Below are 21,505 nucleotides of genomic sequence, written 5' to 3'. Positions count from 1 at the left end.
ATTAAACTTTATGGTGTAAGGACTTGTTCCTATGAAATGAAACATAGTAATTCTGACCTAAATGGAAAACTGAGAGCACAAAAAAAAGATTATAAAGAAACAAAGTATGACGGAAAGTCTAAGGGAGCTTCAAGTCGGTTAAAAAAAGAAACGACCCATAAATCTGAATTGAGATATTTCCGTCTGTGACAAAGTGGATAAAAACTTTTCTGACTTCTGCTCATCTCTAAAGCAGAAACACATCAGTGAAAACTAAACCCCGGAGTGCGAGCCATCCAGCGAGGGAGGTGTCGTACGTGTCGGAGCAAAGGATGCGCACCGGATGAACAGATGCTTCAATTACCGCTCGTAACTCACATTAATCGAGAGCAGATGGGAGCACAAATGGCGGCGGGGAGAAAGAGAGTGAGAAAGCGAGAGTGGGCCTGACCGAGAGAGGATCACAAAAACACAGACGTGATAGAGATTGATGCGTTTGGAAATCACAGGATCTGTGCTAAAAACGCCCAGACGAGACCTTCACTCTGGATCTAGATGGAGAGAAAGCGGATCTGACCCGACTTCTTTCCACCGCCTCCATCCTGAGTGAACACATTTAACAGATAACAGAGGATGACGCTCTGAGGATAAACACTCAGAACATGAGAGACATACAGACATCGTATCTGCTGCTACATTCACAGGAGATGTTAATTCATTGAGATGCTATTTCAGCTGTAGGCAGGTAGGAGCTTCAGATCGAAAGGCTGTATCAAGACAGAAGTTAAAGTTAAAGTGATGGGGAAAAAAGTGTTTGCCCCTTCCCGATTTCCTATTTCTGTGGATGTTTGTCACACTTCAGTGTTACAGAACATCAAATCAGTTTAAATTTCAGTCGAAGACAACGCAAGCAAAAACAAAATGCAATTCTGAAATGAAATCCAAAACCTACATGGCTCTTTGTGGAAAAAGCGATTTCCCCCGTTTAAACATAGCTGTTATTGTTGTTTATCACACCTGAGTTCAAGTGTCTAGTCACAACCGGACCTGATGATTATTGACACACCTGGTCTCGATCAAGACGTCTCTGAAACCAGACCGGGGTGAAGCGAAGAACACCAAAAGATTCTCAAAAGCTTGATGTCATGCAGAGATCCAACGAAATTAAGGAACAAATGAGAAAGAAAGTAATTGGCTGGAAAGGGTTAGACTGAAATTGCTAAAGTTCTGGGACTCCAGGTCGTCACAGTGATGAGAGCCATGAACAACACATGGAGAAAACGTGGAGCAGTGGGGAATCTAGGAGCGGCGGACCCATCAGAATGAACACAACAGCGCAGTCCAGCCTGAGTCCTTCCGAGATGAGTTTTTTCAAAATTGCAGTTTATTCATTGAACAAATTTATCTTCGAAATGTCAAATTGTGCAATTATATGGTCAATGGAAGTACAGTTAGTCATTATCTATTGTGTTTAAAGTGCAATGTAAAATATGTTATCTTCAGACATCAATACAATACCCATCATTAAATGACAAATTTGCATTTTAAATACTGCAAAATTAACAGGAAGAGGCTGTATGTGTGTCCCTAAAGGAAAACACAGAGACAGTCTGAGTTGGATGTGTGATAATTGAAGATAAATGCAAAAAGTAGAGGCCGATATTCTAAAAATTAAGTTGCAACCTGAAGAAATGTAGTATTCAGTCACAGGTATAAACCATGTCAGAATTAGAAATGATAGAACCAAATTCAGAGTTTACACACATTTGCCAGCTTATGGAAAAAGACACGTGCACCCCTGCACACACACTCACTAATTGGTGCTAGGTTAATCTGCATGAATATTTATCATCGTTTCTCTGGGACACTCGCTAAGATGCGATAATTGAGTTGGAGTGGCTATAAGCTCCGCTTCCACTGGGGCCAATAAAGATGTTACAGGACCAGCTGTGGACTATCCAGTGGAGAGCTGCGGTGTGTGTCCCGTAGAAACACACACCTCTGTGTGGTGGAGGTCCAGCTGAACCTTTAAATTCTTAGAAAACATATTTTTCTTCACGTAAAGCCCACACTTGTCAAGGTCACCGATGAGTGGACTCTTTTTGACATGTCTCTGATGCTGCACTTAACGTCGCTCGTCTTTAACAACCGTATTCACTTTTAACCAAGCACGAGAAACATCTCAACCGTGAGTCTCCATACATAAAGAAAACAAAATAAAAACCAACAATCTATCCTGAGTGAAGTGAGTAATCACTCTGTGGAAGTCTTCCACGTCCTCCCACATGAATGCAGCTGCTAGATTTGGCAGCTGCTCTTGTACTGTAATGGCAAAATTCAGTTAGAACATAATGTGAATTAAGATGATGCAGACAGGGGTTCTGTCAGTGAGTGAAAGCTGTGCTACTCCATCACGCTCAGGTCACTTTTTGCAAAGATGTGGCGGATCAAAGTAACAGGAACAGGAAACATCAGGCTGCAGGAAGTTTTCACCTTGCAAACTTCACTCTTTGACTTGTTTTATGTTTTTATTTTACAGAAATTTAAACAAAATTTGCCACTTTAGGAGTTTTGGGAAAAACATACTTGCAGACAAAAAATGTTTTTATTGTGCAAAGTGAAAAACATATCAATTTTGGACACTTCTGACTTTTCTTACAATGTTCTCTCAGAAAATGGCCTTTTTTTTTAATCTGTATGCTCCAGTTAACGATTAATTGATTACTAAATTGGTTGCTGATTATTTCAACAACCGATTCATCACGATTAATCGTTTAAGACCTACATGAGACGGTAACAACCAATACTACGGACTAAAACTAATTAGAAACCAAACTAATACTACTGTGGTGACAATAAGTAGATAGAATTATTGCTTCCTGTCTTTTGGTAAGACAACCGAGAGTTATGGAAAAAGTTACAGATAAAAAGTTCTTATTTAGGACATACGATCCTGTTGAAGACAGAACAAAAACCCTGAAGTGTGTGTGTGTGTGTGTGTGTGGGTGTGGGTGTGTGTGTTCATTGTCTACTGGCTCAGGGGTCACGGGGTTAAAGAGGTGCTGCTGATTTGAGTGCTGCTACGGCAGAGGGAATTTATCAGCTTCTCTTTGAAATGTGATTTCTGGAGGTCAACCAAGAGAAGCAGCTGACGTTTTTTTTTTTTTTTTTCATTCTCTGTTTTTATCTGTCTTAAAGTGGTCCAACTTTAACTCGGCTGCAGCTGTTCAAACACCTGATCCCTGGCACTTACTCCGCGGGCTTCCAGAAAACACTATTTGCAGCTTGAGCACACAAACATGGGGGCCACAAGTGTTACTTTCCACTAAGTGCATTTTAAGTCTTCCAGGATAAGCAGAGTGGGACGCCTGGGACTTTGACGCGAGACTGAAAAAAGAAAGAAAGACAGAAAGAAAAGCATTCTCTCTGTCACAACCGAGTTAACCTCAGCGGGTCTCTGGGTGACCAAAAGCAATTCCCTTTTTTTTTTTTTTTTTAATCTTTAGGTGCAGAACTCAAGTCATTCCCTTGATGCTCTCCCGGATGTAAAGACACTCCCAGGTGCCGACAACCCATCTTTCTGTGGACCTAATCCACACGCGCACACACATCTACACACTCGCATATCGGCTCATGAATGGAAAAATATGCACAAAGGGGAATCGGGCAGGGAGTCCCAGCAGCTTTCTGATCATGTTAACTGTATCGCAGTGGAGGGGTCGTTCCTGGTTGCCTGGGTAATTAGGCTGCCACTCATTGGGAAGCCGCTGGATTTGTGAATGTGGTTGTTCATTAAGATGGGTCTGATTGCCCTGTGACCTTTAACAAAACAGAAGCATGTCTACCTGCTGGGGCCAACAACATTGTTTTTTTTCTTTACATTATTCCTTCATTAAAAACATCCCTGGAGTGTTGCTTGATCCTTTCATTCATGTTTGAGAAACCCTTTTAATCTCCCATGGCAACTATTCCAGGATGCCTAAAGACGTCCGCTCACAAAACCCCGATTATTTCCACAAAGCTTCTCCTTCTGAGCTGCAGTCTCCAAGCCGAGCTCCCACAGAGCTCCTCCTCCACTCAGCTCCTTCAGACTAGCCAGCAGCAATTAGCAAACACCTGGTGGACCTATCCAGCCCAACGCTACTACGAAAGATGTCGAAGGCTTAATGGAGGACCGCTGCTGTGATGATGTGTCAGGAAGAGCAGGAGCTTCTTAAAGAGACAGAGGCCCAATTTCAAGGTGTCATATTGAGAAGTCAAATTTCTTTTGAGTCAAATTTTATATTTGCAGCATTTTCATAATAACTGAGGGTAATGAAGTTACTTGATTGTGCTATAAAATGGCACCATGTGCCTGGAAAACATAACACTGCTGCAGGTCGGATACTAATAAAAGTCATGGAAAACCAGAAGGAAACCTTACAAGTCGAATTAGAAAACTTGATAAGGCAATAATTATAATGCAATGCAAATATTGTACTTTCTTAAAGGTACTGCAGGAGCTATTAATATTAGTTAATTATACAGCATTTCTATAACAACTGAAGGTAATATAGTTACTTTATTGTGGTACTATGTGCCTGGAAAACACACAATACCGCCCCTTTAACTGGAGTTTTATTAGAGAACTAGCTTACCAGCATCATAAATTTGAAAGGTTTTTTTGAAACCCTACATTGAATCCCAGGGCTGGAGCCTCAGACACCTGTCCTCCCGTCTGTCTGTGTTGTCTTCTTAGGACAGGCTGGACTGAAATGGAATTCCACTGCACTTCTGCACAACGACAATGAACGCATTCTGAGTCTGATTCTAAAATCAGGTTCATTTTAATATCTAAAACCTGACGTAAAGAGACTTTTCATTCCTCCATTTTAACACTCGGGCATTTTATCTTTTGAACCCTCCGCCCGTAACAGCGAGCGCCGTCCGGGCTCTCCCTCTCTTAATTAGGCTCCAATCATCCAGGGAGAGGTGAGGAGAGGTGGAGGGCAGCAGGAGGGCAGCAGACTGCAACAGGCTCCAGGGATGAACAGAGTGCATGAACTTCCCACTCTGTGAGTCAGGGCGAGGAGAGAACACGTCCTAATGGTTCCCTGCAAAGTTAATTAGAGCGACGCTGTCTGGAAAGCCCGGCCCAGATCAAGCTCACAACTTGCAGCAACTCACATTAAAGGCAGAGAAGAACACTCAGCCGTTAATGTGCCGTATCCTCAGTGCTCTGCCATCCCTCTGATCTTGGAAGCGTACTTCTGCTGCTCAGCACACTGGATTCATTTTATGTATGAGCGCTGCACGTACGTTCATGATTCTTTTTTTTCCTCCCCTGGGCTAGCTGATTCAGCCGCAGCTCTTTTTTCAGCCTGACTAATCCAATTAAAGGATTATCTGTTTTGAACGTGACGGATAATAGCCAAAGAAAGGAAATGTACATGCCGTTACATTACAAGCTTACCGTCCATATGCGGATTATTAATTATTATTTCTTTTTTTTTTCTCTCGAATCATTTAGGGAAAATGGAACAAGTGTCAACAGATGGATTGAAAATAAATAGGGGGAAAAAGGCCTATGAAGGGAATCTATACCGTGACTTACAGGAAAAATCTGTAAGATTTGGGCTTTTGTTTGCTTATAAAGAAATCATGCAAAGCTGTTCACATCATATACATATTAGATAACTTTGAAACATGCAGAACACAATGTAAACATAAGAACAGAAAGAAAAGGGTGTGTGAAAGAAATAAGTTAATTTTACCTATCTTTTTAACTTAGCGACATGGTGGGTTAATTATTATTCTACACATTGAAAAGGTAAAGATTTGAGGTACTCCACGAAGGGTGTACCCTTCACCCTTCACTGTGATTTTCTTTCTACCCTCAGAAATGTTCTCACACTGTTAAGCCCATAGTAATGTTACTGGAGGTGTAGGAGAGTAAAACACAGCATGTAGCGAGAAGGGAACAGAAAGCCAAGACCATGTTTTACTGCAGAGACAGGTTCAGCGTGGTCCCTGGACCTCCAATAATGCTAATTAGTGGGTCTGGGTTGCTATGGTACAGTTTTTATATCAGAGTGGAAAGAACATCCCGGGATGGATCTGTCCATCCCGGTTGCATAATATACACACACTCTCTTTATTAGCAGAAAATTACACCTGAGCGACGCCAAACCTTGAACAAGATGGCCTCCAGCTGCGGATAAGTACAGTAGCTGTTGCTAGCTACGAGCAGGACACTGAGGCACAGTTCACCCACACTGGACAGAAACAGTTTAGGAAGATGTTGGCAGGTCCACTGAGCCTTAGTTCCAGCTGTGACGTCCTGATGATGTCACAGAATCAGACAACATGAGAGAATAAATCCATCTTCCCTGGTATCAGCTGTTCAGGCTGGTTTTGGGGACATTTGTTTTGGTACATTTTGGGTTCTTTAGTACCAACTAAGCATTGCTCAAACACCACAGGCTATCGATGGTGTCTGGCTGGCTGTGTACAGTTTCTTTCCACACTGGCAAATCGGAAATTCAATCAGAAGCCAACTTCAGCTAATACAGTATGTTTATGCTTGATGTCACAAGCATAAACATTTACAGACATTGTGTGGCAACCATTTTTCTCAATAAAGTTTCCTTTAAAAAACAAAGTACGAGTCCCAGGTGACTAGCCTACCTATGATAGCGGCATATTCAAGGCTAACGCTAGCCTGTCTGCACTAATGATCAGTAGAGGGAGAAGGCAATACAGTGAGCGACTAGCTTAGGCAGGGGCGCCTATAGGGGGGAAAGTTATGACAATTCTAAGGGCCCCTGACCAACAGGGGGCCCTCCACAATTTATTTATTTCTTTTTTGTTCATAGAAATAAAATAAAAAAATTGGGGTCCTGTCAATTACTTAATTAATCATATTGTATTTTCGAAGATTGTTTTAATTAATTAATTTTAATTAATGTTGCCCCTCCCAGACCAAAAAGCATCCATATTTGCCCTGAACCCCCTGGATCTTCATGAAATGGTTCGTTCCTGCTTGGAGCTTGACGGTGTTCAGTATCAGACAGTAGAAGACAAGAACGACTGTGGCTGTTACTATGCTGCTAAGATAAATGATAAAATCAGGTTTTCAAAAATATTGAGAGATAAGAGAGGAAAAAAGACAAGAGTGTTAATTTATAACCCAGTTTTTCTGGGTTATAAATTGACAAAGAAAAGGTCAATTTGAGAGGTGGGTAGACTGTGTGAGATTATCAACCATTCAGCATAGTTAGCTTAGCTACAGACTGTTTGCCTCCATTTCACTAGCATTTAATGAATTAAGGAAATAAATTACCAACATATTGATATGTTTAACTTGTCCCAGTACCTTTTACCACTTAACAACAGATGAGTCAGTCAGCAGCAACTCTAACCCACATCCCTCCTGACCCGTCCTCTCCTAAGTCAAATTAAAGCTGCAGTATGTAACTTTTATAAAAAATATATATTTTTTTTTACATATTTGTTAAAACTGTCATTATGTTGTGACAGTACGGCATGAGAGATAATCTGTGAAAAATCTATTTCTTCTGTCTTCTCTCAGTGCGATCTAGATACAACCAGTCAGTGGCAGGAAAGTTTTAGCGCTGTCAATCACAATCTCATGTCGCTGCTCATCCCTATGCTGCAGCTAACGCAGCCTGTTGTAAATGCTTAGTTAGCATAGCTATCAATGACAGCAGATAAACATTTTTCCAGTAATTATAAGTTGTTTTTCCATCATTAGGACATTTAGCAGTGAGTGAATGAAGTTGATTGACAGCACTAAGCCCCTCCTCCTGGTTCTGATTGGTTGTTTTTTTGCCAGAACGTTGCATTACTTTAGCCAGTAACAGTATTTCAAGGAGGATTAGATTGATCTTTTCACAGATTATCTGTCTCATAACAAACTGTCACGACATGGTGACAGCTTTAACAAATATGGAGAAAACATTTTTTTTATTAAAGTTATATACTGCAACTTGAATAAAATGCAACAACATAGCATTTTTTGAGAAGTCTGGATTGCTTCATGTATATTTTGCATGTTGCCTATGAATGTTACTCGTGGGGAGAGACCAGAGGTGTGACCAAGTCACTGTGTTGCAAGTCTCAAGTAAGTCTCAAGTCTCTGTCCTCAAGTCCGAGTCAAGTCTCAAGTAAAGACAGGCAAAAGTCGAGTCAAGTCTCAAGTCAGGAACCTTAAATTTCAAGTCATTTCGAGTCGTTTTTATTTTATTTTTTTTTTAGAATTTGCAATTATACATAAAATTCAAATAATAGACCATTTGTTCTTTTTAAAATATGTATTTGAGGTTCATTTGTGATCCTCTTATTCATCTGGTATTCTTCAAATCTGTCAGAAGTAAACAGATGTCAGAAAATAAATTACAGCCATTCATGAATTACATTTGACTTCAGTTTACTCCTTCTATTCATAAATAAACATCAACACTACAACAATCATAGTTTTCAAAAAATGAAATAAGTATAAATGAAGTTATCACAAGTAAACTCAGGAAGGTCTGGTGCATTTATTTTTCTGCTTTTATTTCTAAGTATGTTAGTTTCAGTCCTCCGTAAATATGGGACAGATATTCTAAACACAACATTTATTTGGGACAGTCACTGTATTTGGTCTTTTTTTTTTTTTTCCCAGCAAAGCTATACTACTTGGAAATGGGTTCTGTGCGACATGTGACAGTCACGCCGGTCAGTGCATTAAGTCAAAAACAGTTGACTTAATGCACTGACTGCAGTAAACAATATATTGTCAATATAATTTTCCAACGTAGATGTCTTCAAATACACCAACCATCCTTAGATGATACTAGACCCGGCTCATCATCATGATGGGACAGAGAGACTCTGTTCCCTGCGTTCAGGTCCAGAATCTGCTTTCTGTTCCGGAGCCCCGCTCACTATCCACCGGCTTCCTGAGCTAACACGGTGCACATTATTTGTGGAGGCATTTGAAGGACCGGATTTATGGTAAATCATCACCAATTTAACCCGGAGTACACATGCTAACACGAAGTTAGCTAAAGTCAACTATCTTACAGCAAAAGAAAAGTGCCACCTACCGATCTTTGTGAAGCTTCAAATGCCGGACAAAGTTGGACGTCGTAGCATCTCCATCCGATATTCTCTTCTTGCATGTTTTACAAGTTGCAGTTCGTTTTTTAGTCGAAAGTTCATAACCTACGTAGCCAAAAGAAATTACTCGCGGAAGCATATTCGAGCGGTTATTTCGTATTTCGTTCCCTGAGCTCTGTAGCTTTGCCGCGTTTTTTTAAACGTCCAAATCCTGTTAATTTGATTGGTTGTGCTGCAGCTACGTACACATACATACATAAGGAGAGAGGAAAAACATAGTGACGGTCTGCGCATATTGATACGGAATGAGTGAAATTAATTAATGACGCCACTTTATAAATAATGTGTTTTAAATTTTAAGACTTTGAGTAAAAAATATCAAGTCTTTTCAAGTAAACAGCTTCAAGTCGAGTCAAGTCCCAAGTCAATGGCATGAAAGTCAAAGTCAAGTCCGAGTCTTTGAGCATTTTTTCAAGTCAAGTCTCAAGTCGTGATTTTAACGACTCGAGTCTGACTCGAGTCCAAGTCATGTGACTCGAGTCCCCACCTCTGGGAGAGACATTTCAGTAATAGAAAACTAGTAGAAAACATTTAAGCAACATGCTGTATGTGAACTGTTGCATGTAAAATTCATGAGCAATAAATATTGTGCTAGTATCAGTATTGGACCAAAGAAAGCAAGGCAGTTGCAAGCCTTTAAAATTGTGATGCTTTTGATGGGTCAGATATCAGCTGTTTTGTAACAGCAGCTACGTTGGGCGGGGGGCAATTTAATTTTTTGTCAGGGGGCCCAAGATTCCTGGCGGCGCCCCTGAGCTTAGGCATCCTAGCTGCTAGCATACCCCAGGCTAATGCTAGCCTATCTGTGCTATTGGCCAGCAGAGGAATCAATCAATCAAAGTTTATTTGTTTAGCACATTTCAGCAACAAAGCAGTTCAGAGTGCTTTACATCATAAAAACATCATATTGTCACCAGCTGTGAATCCAGTAACAAACATTGCATTTTGTCGAGTGCCATCTTTCTTTTTACAGACTGGAAGAAAGTAAACCCACGGCTAAAGCTAGCCTGCCTGTGATAATGGCCACCAGAGGAACAAGGTGATCCAGCGGGTGACCGGCCTAGCCATGCTAGTCACCAGCCTCTTCAAAGATAACGTCTTCTCATAAAGCGCCGGTTGCTCAGTTACCGTTGTTGGTCTGTCAGTAATCAAATTAGTAGCCGACTTCAGAATGAAAATAGCCTCGTACAAAAAGGAAGTAGCTACTGCTGGATCAAATTGTCTCAGGCTGGTTTGTTGAACATGGTAAGGAGTTCACTGCACTCCAATGGTCTGAATCGATGCCATGAATAATTAAAACACGTCTGACGACTAAAGGGACTCCAGTTCAGTGCTAAGTGCGGCTAATGACGTGGCCTCTGATAATAATATCAACTTTAATTTTGAAAGTTGTAGTATTATCAATCGCTAAAGGACATGGTCATTGTTCTGATCTAAAATGTGAAACCCAGTGTTTTTTTTCTAACTTCTTTTTGTGTGTGTAACTTTTTTTTTAGATTAGCTTTGTAAACCCTCCATGCAGCACAGATTTGATCTCCTCAGGACATCGTTTGCAGCCAACTCACCCTCATTAGAAACCCAGTCTGCTGATGAAAGTCACAGTTTAAATCAGTTCAGACTAAAGCATTAACAGCTGGAAATAGGACGTTATTTTTGTGCTACAGCAACACGTCCAATATTGTATTTAGTCAAAATATGTTCCAGTAGTGCTGCTACTCTCCCATGAGTACAACTTTGGCTGCTCTACCCACCTCTAGTTGTGTTTAGTAAGATGTTTTGCTCACATAGAGATAAAAACAAAGGTCATAAAATCACCTTCCCACAGAATTTATTCTTTCTAGTTGAAACAATACCTTTGTAAAGCCAAAATCTTCCATTAGAAAAATAGTTGATCTAGTGAACACTATGTCTGGATGAGTCAAAGCCCTAAAAACACCAGAATCCAACACACTGAAGCTTTGGAGACATGTAATTCTGCTGTAGAACAAGTGCATATTTAGCTTCAACGTTGTGTTTTTGGATAAACTCATTTCTCAAAGTTAATTCCCAGCATTCCCACACAAGGTTGATGGAAAAACATAATCCTGTTCCAGAAAATGTGCTTCATTCAAAGATATTTGCTGTTGCTCATCACTTTCTCTGTTAATCCAAACACACATTTCTCCCCCCAAGCCCCCGTTATTTTCCTCCGTTCCTCCACAGCGGATCACTCAGGTACATCGCAGAGGAGGTAGACATTCTGCCGCTGGCGTCACATGCAATAACTACTAATGGCGGCGGTCCAAAAGGGCAATTAATTTTCAGCAATAGTGCGCCTAGTTTTTCCCTCTCCGCCTGCATGCTTCCAACTCTGGCTTGCGTTCTCTCGTTAACGCCCTGGGCTCATCAGTAACCATGGCCCACTTTCAGATCAATTTAGACGAGCTGCTTCTGTATGAGCCAGCCAATGAATTGAGATGTCACGCCCATTGTCTGCCCATTACAATTCAATTTGGGAAAAGAAACGCTCTGAAATGTGATTATAGGCAATAGATGGGCTGTGTGTTTGCGTCTGCATGAAAAGGAGAATGGGAGAAACTCAGAGGGGTGAATCGCTGTGCGGAGATTTTCTATGTTTTCCACCTTTCAATCAGCACTTTCATATTCTGAAGAGACTTTTATATTTTCATAAGACTTGCTACAGAGATTTGGTATAGCTTTTTCAGACAGCTTGACATTTCCCACTGAAATACAGCAGGCTGCAACACAAACACACCCAAATAATCCAAAAGCTTGAAGGCCATACAAACACAGGTTCATATTTTATTAATGCAACCTGTCTACTTTGATATCACATGCAACTCTGATTTAATAAGGTCAAGACAAGCAATAAGGATGTCCTCTTCAGATATACGTTTCTGTAGAGCGAAGCGACCCTGGCGCATTTAGACAACCAGCTTTCTGATGTATTAAACCTGACATGCCATGAGAGAACACGTGAAAAAATGAAGCAAAACAAAAATGGAGGTGCATATGTGAGGCAGACAGGGCTGGATAATAAATCAATAGTAGTATATTCTGCAATGATCAGTGTCAATAGATAATGCCAGAACATCCAATATTTGATATATAGAATATTCACTGAACCGCACAGCATTCTGGGAGATGTAGGCAGGCCGTATGTGCTCAACCTCTCACAACAAGCTAAGAAAGGCAACTAACTCACTCACTCTTTGGTTACCTAGCAACAGCCTGTTGAGTAACTTGCACAGCAGCAGTTTCAGGCCTCATAGCGGATTAAAAATAAATAAAAAGAAAAAACAGCGAGGAGCAAAAACTTGGGTTAAAACAGGAAAGATCACGTCACCAGTTTGGCAGTATTAAAGATATTTAAAACACAAAAACTAATCAATAATTATCGACAGACAATTACATATATTGACTGATATGCTGAAATGCTTATGTCATGATAAGTTTTTCAGCTATATCATTAAGACATAATGAGACGTAACGTTGCCATGCTCATGCTAATTCTCGATGGCAGACTAGCACTGCTGGTGATGTCCCTACGCTGAAGTATTTTTATAGAAAGGTTTGACAACACAGGGTGTGGTAGCAGTGCAAGAAATTAGATTTACAGGGCTTAGGGATATCATGAATACCGTCATCGCAATATTAGTGTGTGCAAAATTCAGTATAATTGTGGGCTCATACATTGCAAGAGCTCTGAACTTGAATTTTACACGTTAATGTAATGGAGCCTTATGGAATGACGAATGCCACTATACAGCTGAGAACGAGAGGAACGGAGAAAATAAGCACATATCGCAATATTTACCCGTATTATTGTCATCACCACACCTGCAAATAGTACGGTAAATGACCTATACTTGTACAGAAATTTATCTAGTCCAGAGGACTCCAATCTGCATCCAATCATCCGTCACTTGCCGATGGTGGTAAGCTACTACATAATAGCCGCAGCTGCCCTACGTCAGTCTGCCACCAACCGGCAAGACGGGTGAAGTGCCTTGCGCTGACTGAAACACATGGAGCAGGGCTTTGAACCAGCACTGGTTACAGGAGGCACACCTACCACTATCGCCAATACTCAAAACCCCTCTCTGAAAACGACTCTGTAATTTCCTATTTCGACTGTTCAAACACCAAATATACCTTAATATGCATCAAACTGTCTTAAAGCTATAGTAGAAGCTAATATCCCTGGTTTTTCCTTTTCATTGGACTTGGTGGTTCAGTCAATAAGCGCCACAGGAAATGAATGGCGCCCCTGAATTGGCTGTTTTGCAAACGGCAGCAAGGAACCTATTTCAAAAAGGCTTAATTACCACCTTGATAAAATATTGGCACCATTTACTTGTGACACCTTTCTTAAGATGTTACAAGCGATACCAAAGTTTTTCATTCTCAATCCAGTCTTCACCTAATTTTCACTTTTACTAAAAACCAAAATAAATAAATAAATCTCACCAGAAAGTGTGAAGATTCAACCAACTCAAAAACATCCCTAAGAACCAAAGATACATCGGTTTTTTCACTGGTTCTATGATGTGTTTATGGTGTTTTTATGTGTTCATGATGTAAGGCACTTTGAACTGCCTTGAAATATAATATACAACTAAATTTGTTCAACTAAGTAACTGATTGAAAACAACAATATAGTTATTTGTCGCGTTAATTACCAGGACAATTTATGATTCATTATTGTGACAGGCCTGCTGCTAAACTGTACCATAAATTTCACATTTTTATTTATTTGCAAGATAAAATTCTGTTCCTACTTTACAGCTTTGCATGACTTTGTGTTTGCTTGTCGCGAAATCGTGATTAAAATCATGAAAGTGTTTGGTTGTGACCTGACAAAATGTGGAAAAAAGTTAAAGCGGAGTGAATACTTTAGCTAGCGACTGTTAGCTTTTGAGGAATCCACCGATAAGCGAGACCTTGACAGCGTTCTGCGTTTCCATGTGAGCAGAATTCCAGCATATTTCGCATAGCGTACAACATTCCTGGAGATGTGCTCGCTTTCACTGGGTCCACTCAATTTTTACTGGCACTTTTCTTTCTTCTTTTAATGGATTTTGTGTGACAGAATCTTTTTCCAGGAGAAAAGCCAACATGAAAAAAGGCTAGAACGCATAAAGAAGAAGCATGAAGGACGGAGGGGACCCATCATGTCCAGCTTGAGAGGAAAGAACAATACGGCAAGTTTAGTTTGTTTGGCGAGTAAAGAACAAAAAGAAACTGTGTTTTTAGGTAATCCCCTGTCATTTTTGTTTGCTCCGTGATTACATTTTGCTCTCCGCTGAAGCGCCGGCGAAACGGACTGAGGTAAGGGAGCGGAGGAAAATAAAAGGGAGCATCAGAGTTGTCAGGGTCAATGATAAGAAATGGGTTTCACTTATAATACGAGCAAATATCACACTGCAGGTGAGGTTTTAACTTGAGATGCAACAGATCCTGTTGGATTTTATTAATGTACCGGCCATCTGCAATTCCCACTGCCTCCACATATCTTTAAGAGAGCTATTTAAATACTAAACGAGAGGCTGTGTGCTTCGATTAGTCAGTCGCGATGGCCTTGGTCATCGCTGTCCACTGTTGGACACAGAGTCGGCAGAAAGTCAGAATTCAAGAGGGCTTTGATTGGATGGTTTCAAGTGGAGGATGAGAGACCTGCTTGGTTCCTATCTTATAGAAATGAAGAAAATTGTTTAAATTCCATTTTTAACTACAATTTTTTAATTTCTATAATATTAACTATGGTGTGATGGATTCTTAGTCAAGCACAAATCATTCTTTGTTGAGTATACTTTTGCAGTTCACTAGACTAGCAAGATAATTTTCAAATTAGAGACATAAAAAGACTAATGTTAAGGTTTTAATTCTCCAACGTCTCATAGGGGCAGCATTATGTTTTGCAGAAACACAGGGACATTTTATAATACAATCAAGTAACTATGTTAACTTAAGTTGTCATAAAAATGCTGCTTATACCAAATGTAACTTTAAAAAAATTTTACTTCATAATTTAACTCTTTGAAATTGGGCCTCTGTCTCTTTAAAAACTCCTGCTCTTTCTGAAACTCCGCCTTCAGGAAGTCATCACAACATGGCTCCTCTACTAACCCTTTAACAACTTTTTTACCACCATTTCACAAAGAAGCAGCTCCTATAATGAGCTCAGCAGACGCTCAGTACCATCAGGTGTCTGCTAATTGCTGCTGGCTAGTCTGAAGGAGCTGAGTGGAAAAACTGCAGATCTGAGGAGGAGTTTCGTCCTTGAAGGCGGAGCTAGGTCCACCCAGGCGTTTTGCACAACTGAATGGTTATCATGGGAGATTAAAGGGTTTCTCAAACATGCATGAAAGAATTAAAGCAACACTCCACGTATGTTTTTGATGAGAATGACATTATAACATGACGCGAAGCTCAAAAAAGTCGATGTTACATAATACCGCCCCTTTAAAACTATGAGTAAAGTCAACTTTCAGACATGAGTTAAATCAATGTTGACCAATCTAAAAACCGTCTGGATAATTTTACAGCCGTATGTTAAACACTGGAAAACACACATACTTATTTTCTGTCTAAAACATATAAGTGTTTTTTAAGAGATATGATATTTGCATTTAACATAAAGGGGGAGTCAGTTTTTCTCTGGTTTTCAGTTTGAGTTTTACTGGATCATTATTGTTGCTTTAGGCTAGGTCTTTAAGTGTGTACTTCAGACTCTGTTTTGGTGGGTGAATGTATGTCTGACTTTTCTACCTTCACCCTGGTCTTTGAACATTTGGCCCGTTGTTCTTTTGAAGCCTCCCTCTAAACAGAAACTATACAGAGTAATGAGTTTCTGGTGGCTCCGAGTTAATTCTTGTAGACACAACTTTCTTTTTATCTTTTTTTTTCTCTACATTTCTTGATATTATAATTTGGCGGTAAAAAGCCATTTCAAACGTGTTTCACCAGTCTAAAGCAGTGCTCGACTTTACTCTGAAACTTCCTTCCCTGCACCTGTTCTCAGGAACGTTTCACACTTATTTAAACCCCAATGGGTCGTATTCTCACTAATGTGTAAGGTTCAGGGTAGAAGAAGTTGGGTCTGTGGTGATTGGACAACAAGATGTTACTCTTTGCAAACACAAAGTCTGGTTTTAATACGACGCATTCAGCTCTACAAAGTACTTAACCTCAGATCATTTTCTAGTTATAACACTGTAAAAAAACATGAGTGAAATTACTCCTGAGGCGTGGATAATGTGCAGCCACAAAGATTTGAAATAAATTTTGCCAAAACGAACTTGGGTGGCAGCAAAAGAAACTTGAGTGAGGATTAAGACCTCCACTCAGCTTGAATTAAACACATTTAAACAAAAGTAGACGTGTGTATTTGTGAACATTTAAACACAGAATGTTAGTACACCACAGTACCTTGATACTTCAAATCTTCTAATAATTCAACTTCCATTGGGGTTGTGTTTGGTCAATGTCTTTAGCCGATGTTACAATGGCTGAAAGTGGAAGTTTGTAATTCATTTCAAATCTTAAAATTATAGCTAAATATTTCCACTCTTTGATTTTGAAGTATTTATGTAACCACTATGAACCAATCTAGACTTGGGTAGTTCTGAGTTACCACATTTCCTGTCGTACAACATGAACTTTTGATAATTCAATAGGGAGGACTGAAGCAGAATGTCAAGAATGCCAAGAAACATCATAGCTTGTTTCTGAGGTCTCGGGATCATTTAGAAAAAGATTTTTCCCTAATTTGATACATTTTCGGGGTTAAAAATCCTTTCCAGACACTGCTTTTTGAATCAAGTTGCTATGGCTTCTAGAAAATGTTCCTGCAACTTCAAAGGGCTTCATAAAGGTTTATCCTTGACCCTTTAAATACTTTTGTGTTATTTTACAAAATGGTTGTCAAATGTAAATGTGAAGTCATTTTTTTCAGCAAATACCAATTCAATACATTGAAAACAGCAGTGCCTTTGCTAATTTTCATCCAGCATGAAAAATAGTTGATTGCAGTTAAATGATCGCAGTTCAATAGGCTTCGTAATAATAGTATGTCCAAAACTTCTTCAATCTAAAAGTCCAAAGAATGAATTGAGTGAAAAAGGAATTTGATCAACTTTAACACCAAAGTCACAAACAGAGAGCGGTCATATCTTAGCAAACCATGGATCAGTTCGTACCCGGCAGCACACATAAGCCCCATGAATTAAAATCGAACATCTTGACCCATTCATCAACCCCGACCTCCTCTCCACGGGAACAGTGTGGCTTTGCCTTTAATGGCCACTGAATGTTGTCATTACAGTCAATCTCCGCTCTGGTTTACAGTGATCTTGGTGCAAAAGAAAACACCTATGCAGTGGTTTTCTAGTGAACAAAACTATGAAAATCACATTTACTGCAGAGCGTGGAGAGCTCAAGTGACAAAATAATGACGGCTCATTTTTCATCCATGTACTATAGAACTCATTTCAATAAATAACTCATTCAAATCATGTACTTTCTGTCCAACTAACTAAATCCTGTTTGCTGGTCATAAAGCACAGGAGGGAACACCCACCCACACACACACGTATGAAAGCTCAGGAATGCTTGCTCAGACAGTGTACAGAAGATGTAAGAGTTGCATTCTGTCACTGGATTGCCTCCTTGCCATCAACCTATTCTTAAGATTACACCACAAATTCTCAGTCATGCTCAAGACCCGGACTCTGCATAGATCGCTCCAAAGCATTAGTTTTAGGATGCTTGTTCACACCTGGCCTGTTCAGTCTGCTTTGATCAAACTCTAGTCCATTTAGTAGGTCCGGTTTGTTTGGGGAGGTGCAAACACACAATCAAACTCTGATGTGAACTCTAGTCCGTCTGCAAACCTCGGTCTCGGTTCGGTTGAGGTGAACTCTGGTGCGGTTTAAATGCATATGTGCACGCTAAGTGGACCAGAGACCGCTCCAAGACCGTGAAGCAGACTACAGCACAAGGAATTCTGGGTAAATACAACCAAAGCAAATCTGAGAGATCAGCGCTAGCAGGAGAAATGGTTCATACCAACAACAACTGAGAAATCCTACAACCGCTAAAATCTGACGCCGCTCCATTTTTGTTTACATTTTGTGAAGAAGAAAGTTGCACTCAGTGTCTTCTCAGGTTCTTGTGTCGTTTCCTTGAGTGGTTCTTGATACAGCACCACCTCAGTGGAGTGTGAAGCGAAACGCACCAGCTGAAAATGTAGCAAATGTTGCAGTTTTGGTCCCCAATCGAACAGAGTCTATCAGGTGTGTAAAAACACCCTCAATCTCAGTCAGAATAAACATGTCAGTAAAATTAAAGGATCTCTTCAGACCGAAATCTGACAAGAGTATGAATTATTCTGGCCTTAACCGTATGACTGATGTTAACCAAAGATGCTGATGCTGGGGAAAAACAACCGGTTTTTGACACATTTCCTTTTTTCCCGTAAGAGTCATTACAGGCAGATGAAGTGGTTCTGGTCTGATGTTTGTGCACATCTGTTCTGGTTCAGTGGGCCTGAAGTGAGGGATCTACAGAGAGGCGGTAGGGAGGTGGGGGGGGGGACAATGCCTGTAGCCATTGTCTCATTCAAACAAGGTTACAGACAAACTTTACAGACAAAAAGCAAGGATGGCAGCAGAGGGGAGGAGGGTAACGAGGCACCGTCCTCTTGTAAAGTATATATTCTCGTTATGTGAAGGGAAAACTGTTTTATACCCACTCCCCATCTCCAAGGGTGGGTCGTAAAAAAGGAAGATGGAAGGAGCAGATGAACGGAGGGGAGAAAGAGAGGGAATAACGTCGTCCCTGGGACACATTAGAACTCGGTAAGAGACGGTATCTCCGCAAGCAGACACGGTGACAGGCGTGAAATAAGCTGAGAGGTGTATCAGGAGGACGGAGACGGGGAAAACACGTCCTGAGGATATTGGAGCTGTGCAGCTCTATAAACATGACAAGCTCCTGGAGGAGTGCTGTCTTCTCGTCTCTCTGAGGGGTCACTGCAGCGTTGGTCACCACTTGGGGAGTTCCTTCATGCAAAATCATTTTCTCTTGTTCGCTATTCAAAGTCGGAAGGAGAGGCAAGAGACACAACAGTCGTTTAAATCTGCTTTTCCTCACCACTGAACCTCAAGCCTGTTTTTCCCCCCAAACTATGCTGAGAAAAACAATTGTTCTAGGGTTGGTTATAGGAAGTGTTATGGTATACCACGGTATCCATAAACAATCAGTCCAGGGCTTCACCCAGTGTGTTATAAGTCTGGCAGGCCACCAGGCTTTATTAGCGCCCCCTCCAGGCTAAGTGTTGTTTGTTTACAATGTTTGTCAACAGCCAAAAAATTGCCTGGGGTTTTTCCAACTGTTTTAGGGTACTTTTGATGAGCTGAATTTTAAAAAATCTCATTAGTTTTGCTCCGTCAGGTCAACTTTCTGAACTATGGATGCAACATGAGCATCAAAATGCAGGACTTGTTCTCACATGTGGAGAATCTGGGATCAGTGAGTGATGAGCAGGAGGAGAGACTCCACCAGGACAGAAAAGAGACGGAGAATTTAGCACAATGAAGACGTAACTTTCTATTCACATGTACTTATAAGAGTTTATTATTCAGTTTGCAGAAATCCAAGTTTGTAATATTTAATTAATACACTCTGTTAGAAAAAAAGTTTTTTCTCCTAAAACCTTTTTTGGATGAGAAATATCAACAGAAATGAACTTATGATGTCACAAAAATGTCATCAATTTAGTCAGAGGATCTGATTTCTCTAAAGCAAATTAGAATGAAAGCCTGACCTGATTGAGAAAAATGGAGGTCATTTTTAGATCCAGCGGTGCAAAATAGTCCTAATTCAGTTGAAAAAACACAGACAACTTCCAAAAAATAGTTTTTTGTAACCCAGTGTTGTTTACTGTGGTTTTTTACACAGCAGTAATAATGAGAGCAAGAATGGGTCAAATAAAACGATTAGAAGCAAAATGACAACATATTATGGTCAGTACTATGTTTATTCACTGGAACTCCATTACCACTTCTTAGGTGTGTTCACGGTCCTTGTCAACTTTAAAGGGTTTTTTTAACTCAAAAACACAGTAAGTCGGTGGATGACTGATCTCCCACAAGGCTTAGCAAGTTTTCTTGGGAAAACTCTGCTGTTCCTCCATGATGTTGCATTGTTATTTTGCTTTTGGGTTTTGATGTGCATGTTTTAAGGACAGCTGTAAAGTCCCTCTAAATACTAAAGTCTTTAACGTGACTGGTCTGATTTGCTGAAAAGTTGTGAATACCAGGGAAAATTGAAAGTTCACGCGAAAATTTGCGAACGATAGTTGCGCTGATAGTTGTGATTGCAACATTGCAAATTTCTGGGGGGATGGATCAGTAGGCGGTTATGTTCGAATATTGTAACAAAAAACTGCTACTGCTGGGATGGCTGGGCAAAGATACCTTTAAATTTGTTACGTGTAATGTGAATGAGGAGTGAACCTCCTGTCATGGATGAATGGAGGGATAAAAAAAACAACAAATTTTTCTACTTAAAAGTAATTTGACTACAAAAACAATTCATTTTATTATTATTAATTATTATTATTATTAATAATTACCGTTCTATGTGCATTTAAAGCCTCACAGAACCAGCTCAGGGTCCTACTCTGAAAATCACTAATGAATGCTAGTGATCTCCAGAGCTTCAGGCAGTGCTGCATTAAAACCAGACATCCACTCTGCAGTCGCTGCTTGGGTCCAGCAACACTTCTGGAAACCATTGTCAGGGAACAAAGTCCATCGCAGTATCCGCAAGTGGAGTTAAAAGAAAAACAACCGGTAACAAGATCCAGGAACACTGCAGCTTTGTTTGCTTGACCTGAGCTCCTTTAACTTCGACCGACAGGAGAAAGAAACTGTAAAACTCTGTCATAGCTAATCAGACTGTTTAGGAAACTCTATTTGGAAATGACTGAAGCCCTATTCGCCACGTCGAGGCAATCAGCACACAGTTCAGTAGCTGCTATCTCTGATGTTATGGGGCTGCAGTAACGAGCATATTTGGGGTGACTCGACTATCTGGAATGCTCCATTAATGCTGAAAGGAAAAGGTTTTAGAAGAAATCTTTTTCGGAGAAACCTTACACACTGACAAACACTGTAGCAGATAAAGTTGGACTAATCTCTACTTTTTATTACGGGTACTGTGGTCGTTTGGAAGAGATTGATTGTTGTAATTTTGAACAATTTATACACTTTTTGTGTCAACAATAGATCAGATTAAAATAAAATTAAATAGTCAGTGAATGAAAAGCAGTAACAAATTCTTAATTCCAACAATGGGC

The 21,505-nt window shown here is 40.2% G+C and overlaps 1 protein-coding gene across 3 annotated transcripts in view; it reads right to left on the bottom strand.

Moving 5' to 3' along the window:
• ttc28 (tetratricopeptide repeat domain 28) overlaps window positions 1-21,505 on the bottom strand; it is a 121,357-nt gene that overhangs the window by 60,239 nt on the left and 39,613 nt on the right. The gene's annotated exons all lie outside the window — the stretch shown is intronic.

Source organism: Xiphophorus hellerii, chromosome 8, assembly GCF_003331165.1.
Source record: "Xiphophorus hellerii strain 12219 chromosome 8, Xiphophorus_hellerii-4.1, whole genome shotgun sequence".
Taxonomy (NCBI): domain Eukaryota; kingdom Metazoa; phylum Chordata; class Actinopteri; order Cyprinodontiformes; family Poeciliidae; genus Xiphophorus; species Xiphophorus hellerii.
The sequence above is the reverse complement of the archived record's forward strand: the minus strand, read 5'-3'. Positions and strand labels throughout refer to the sequence as shown.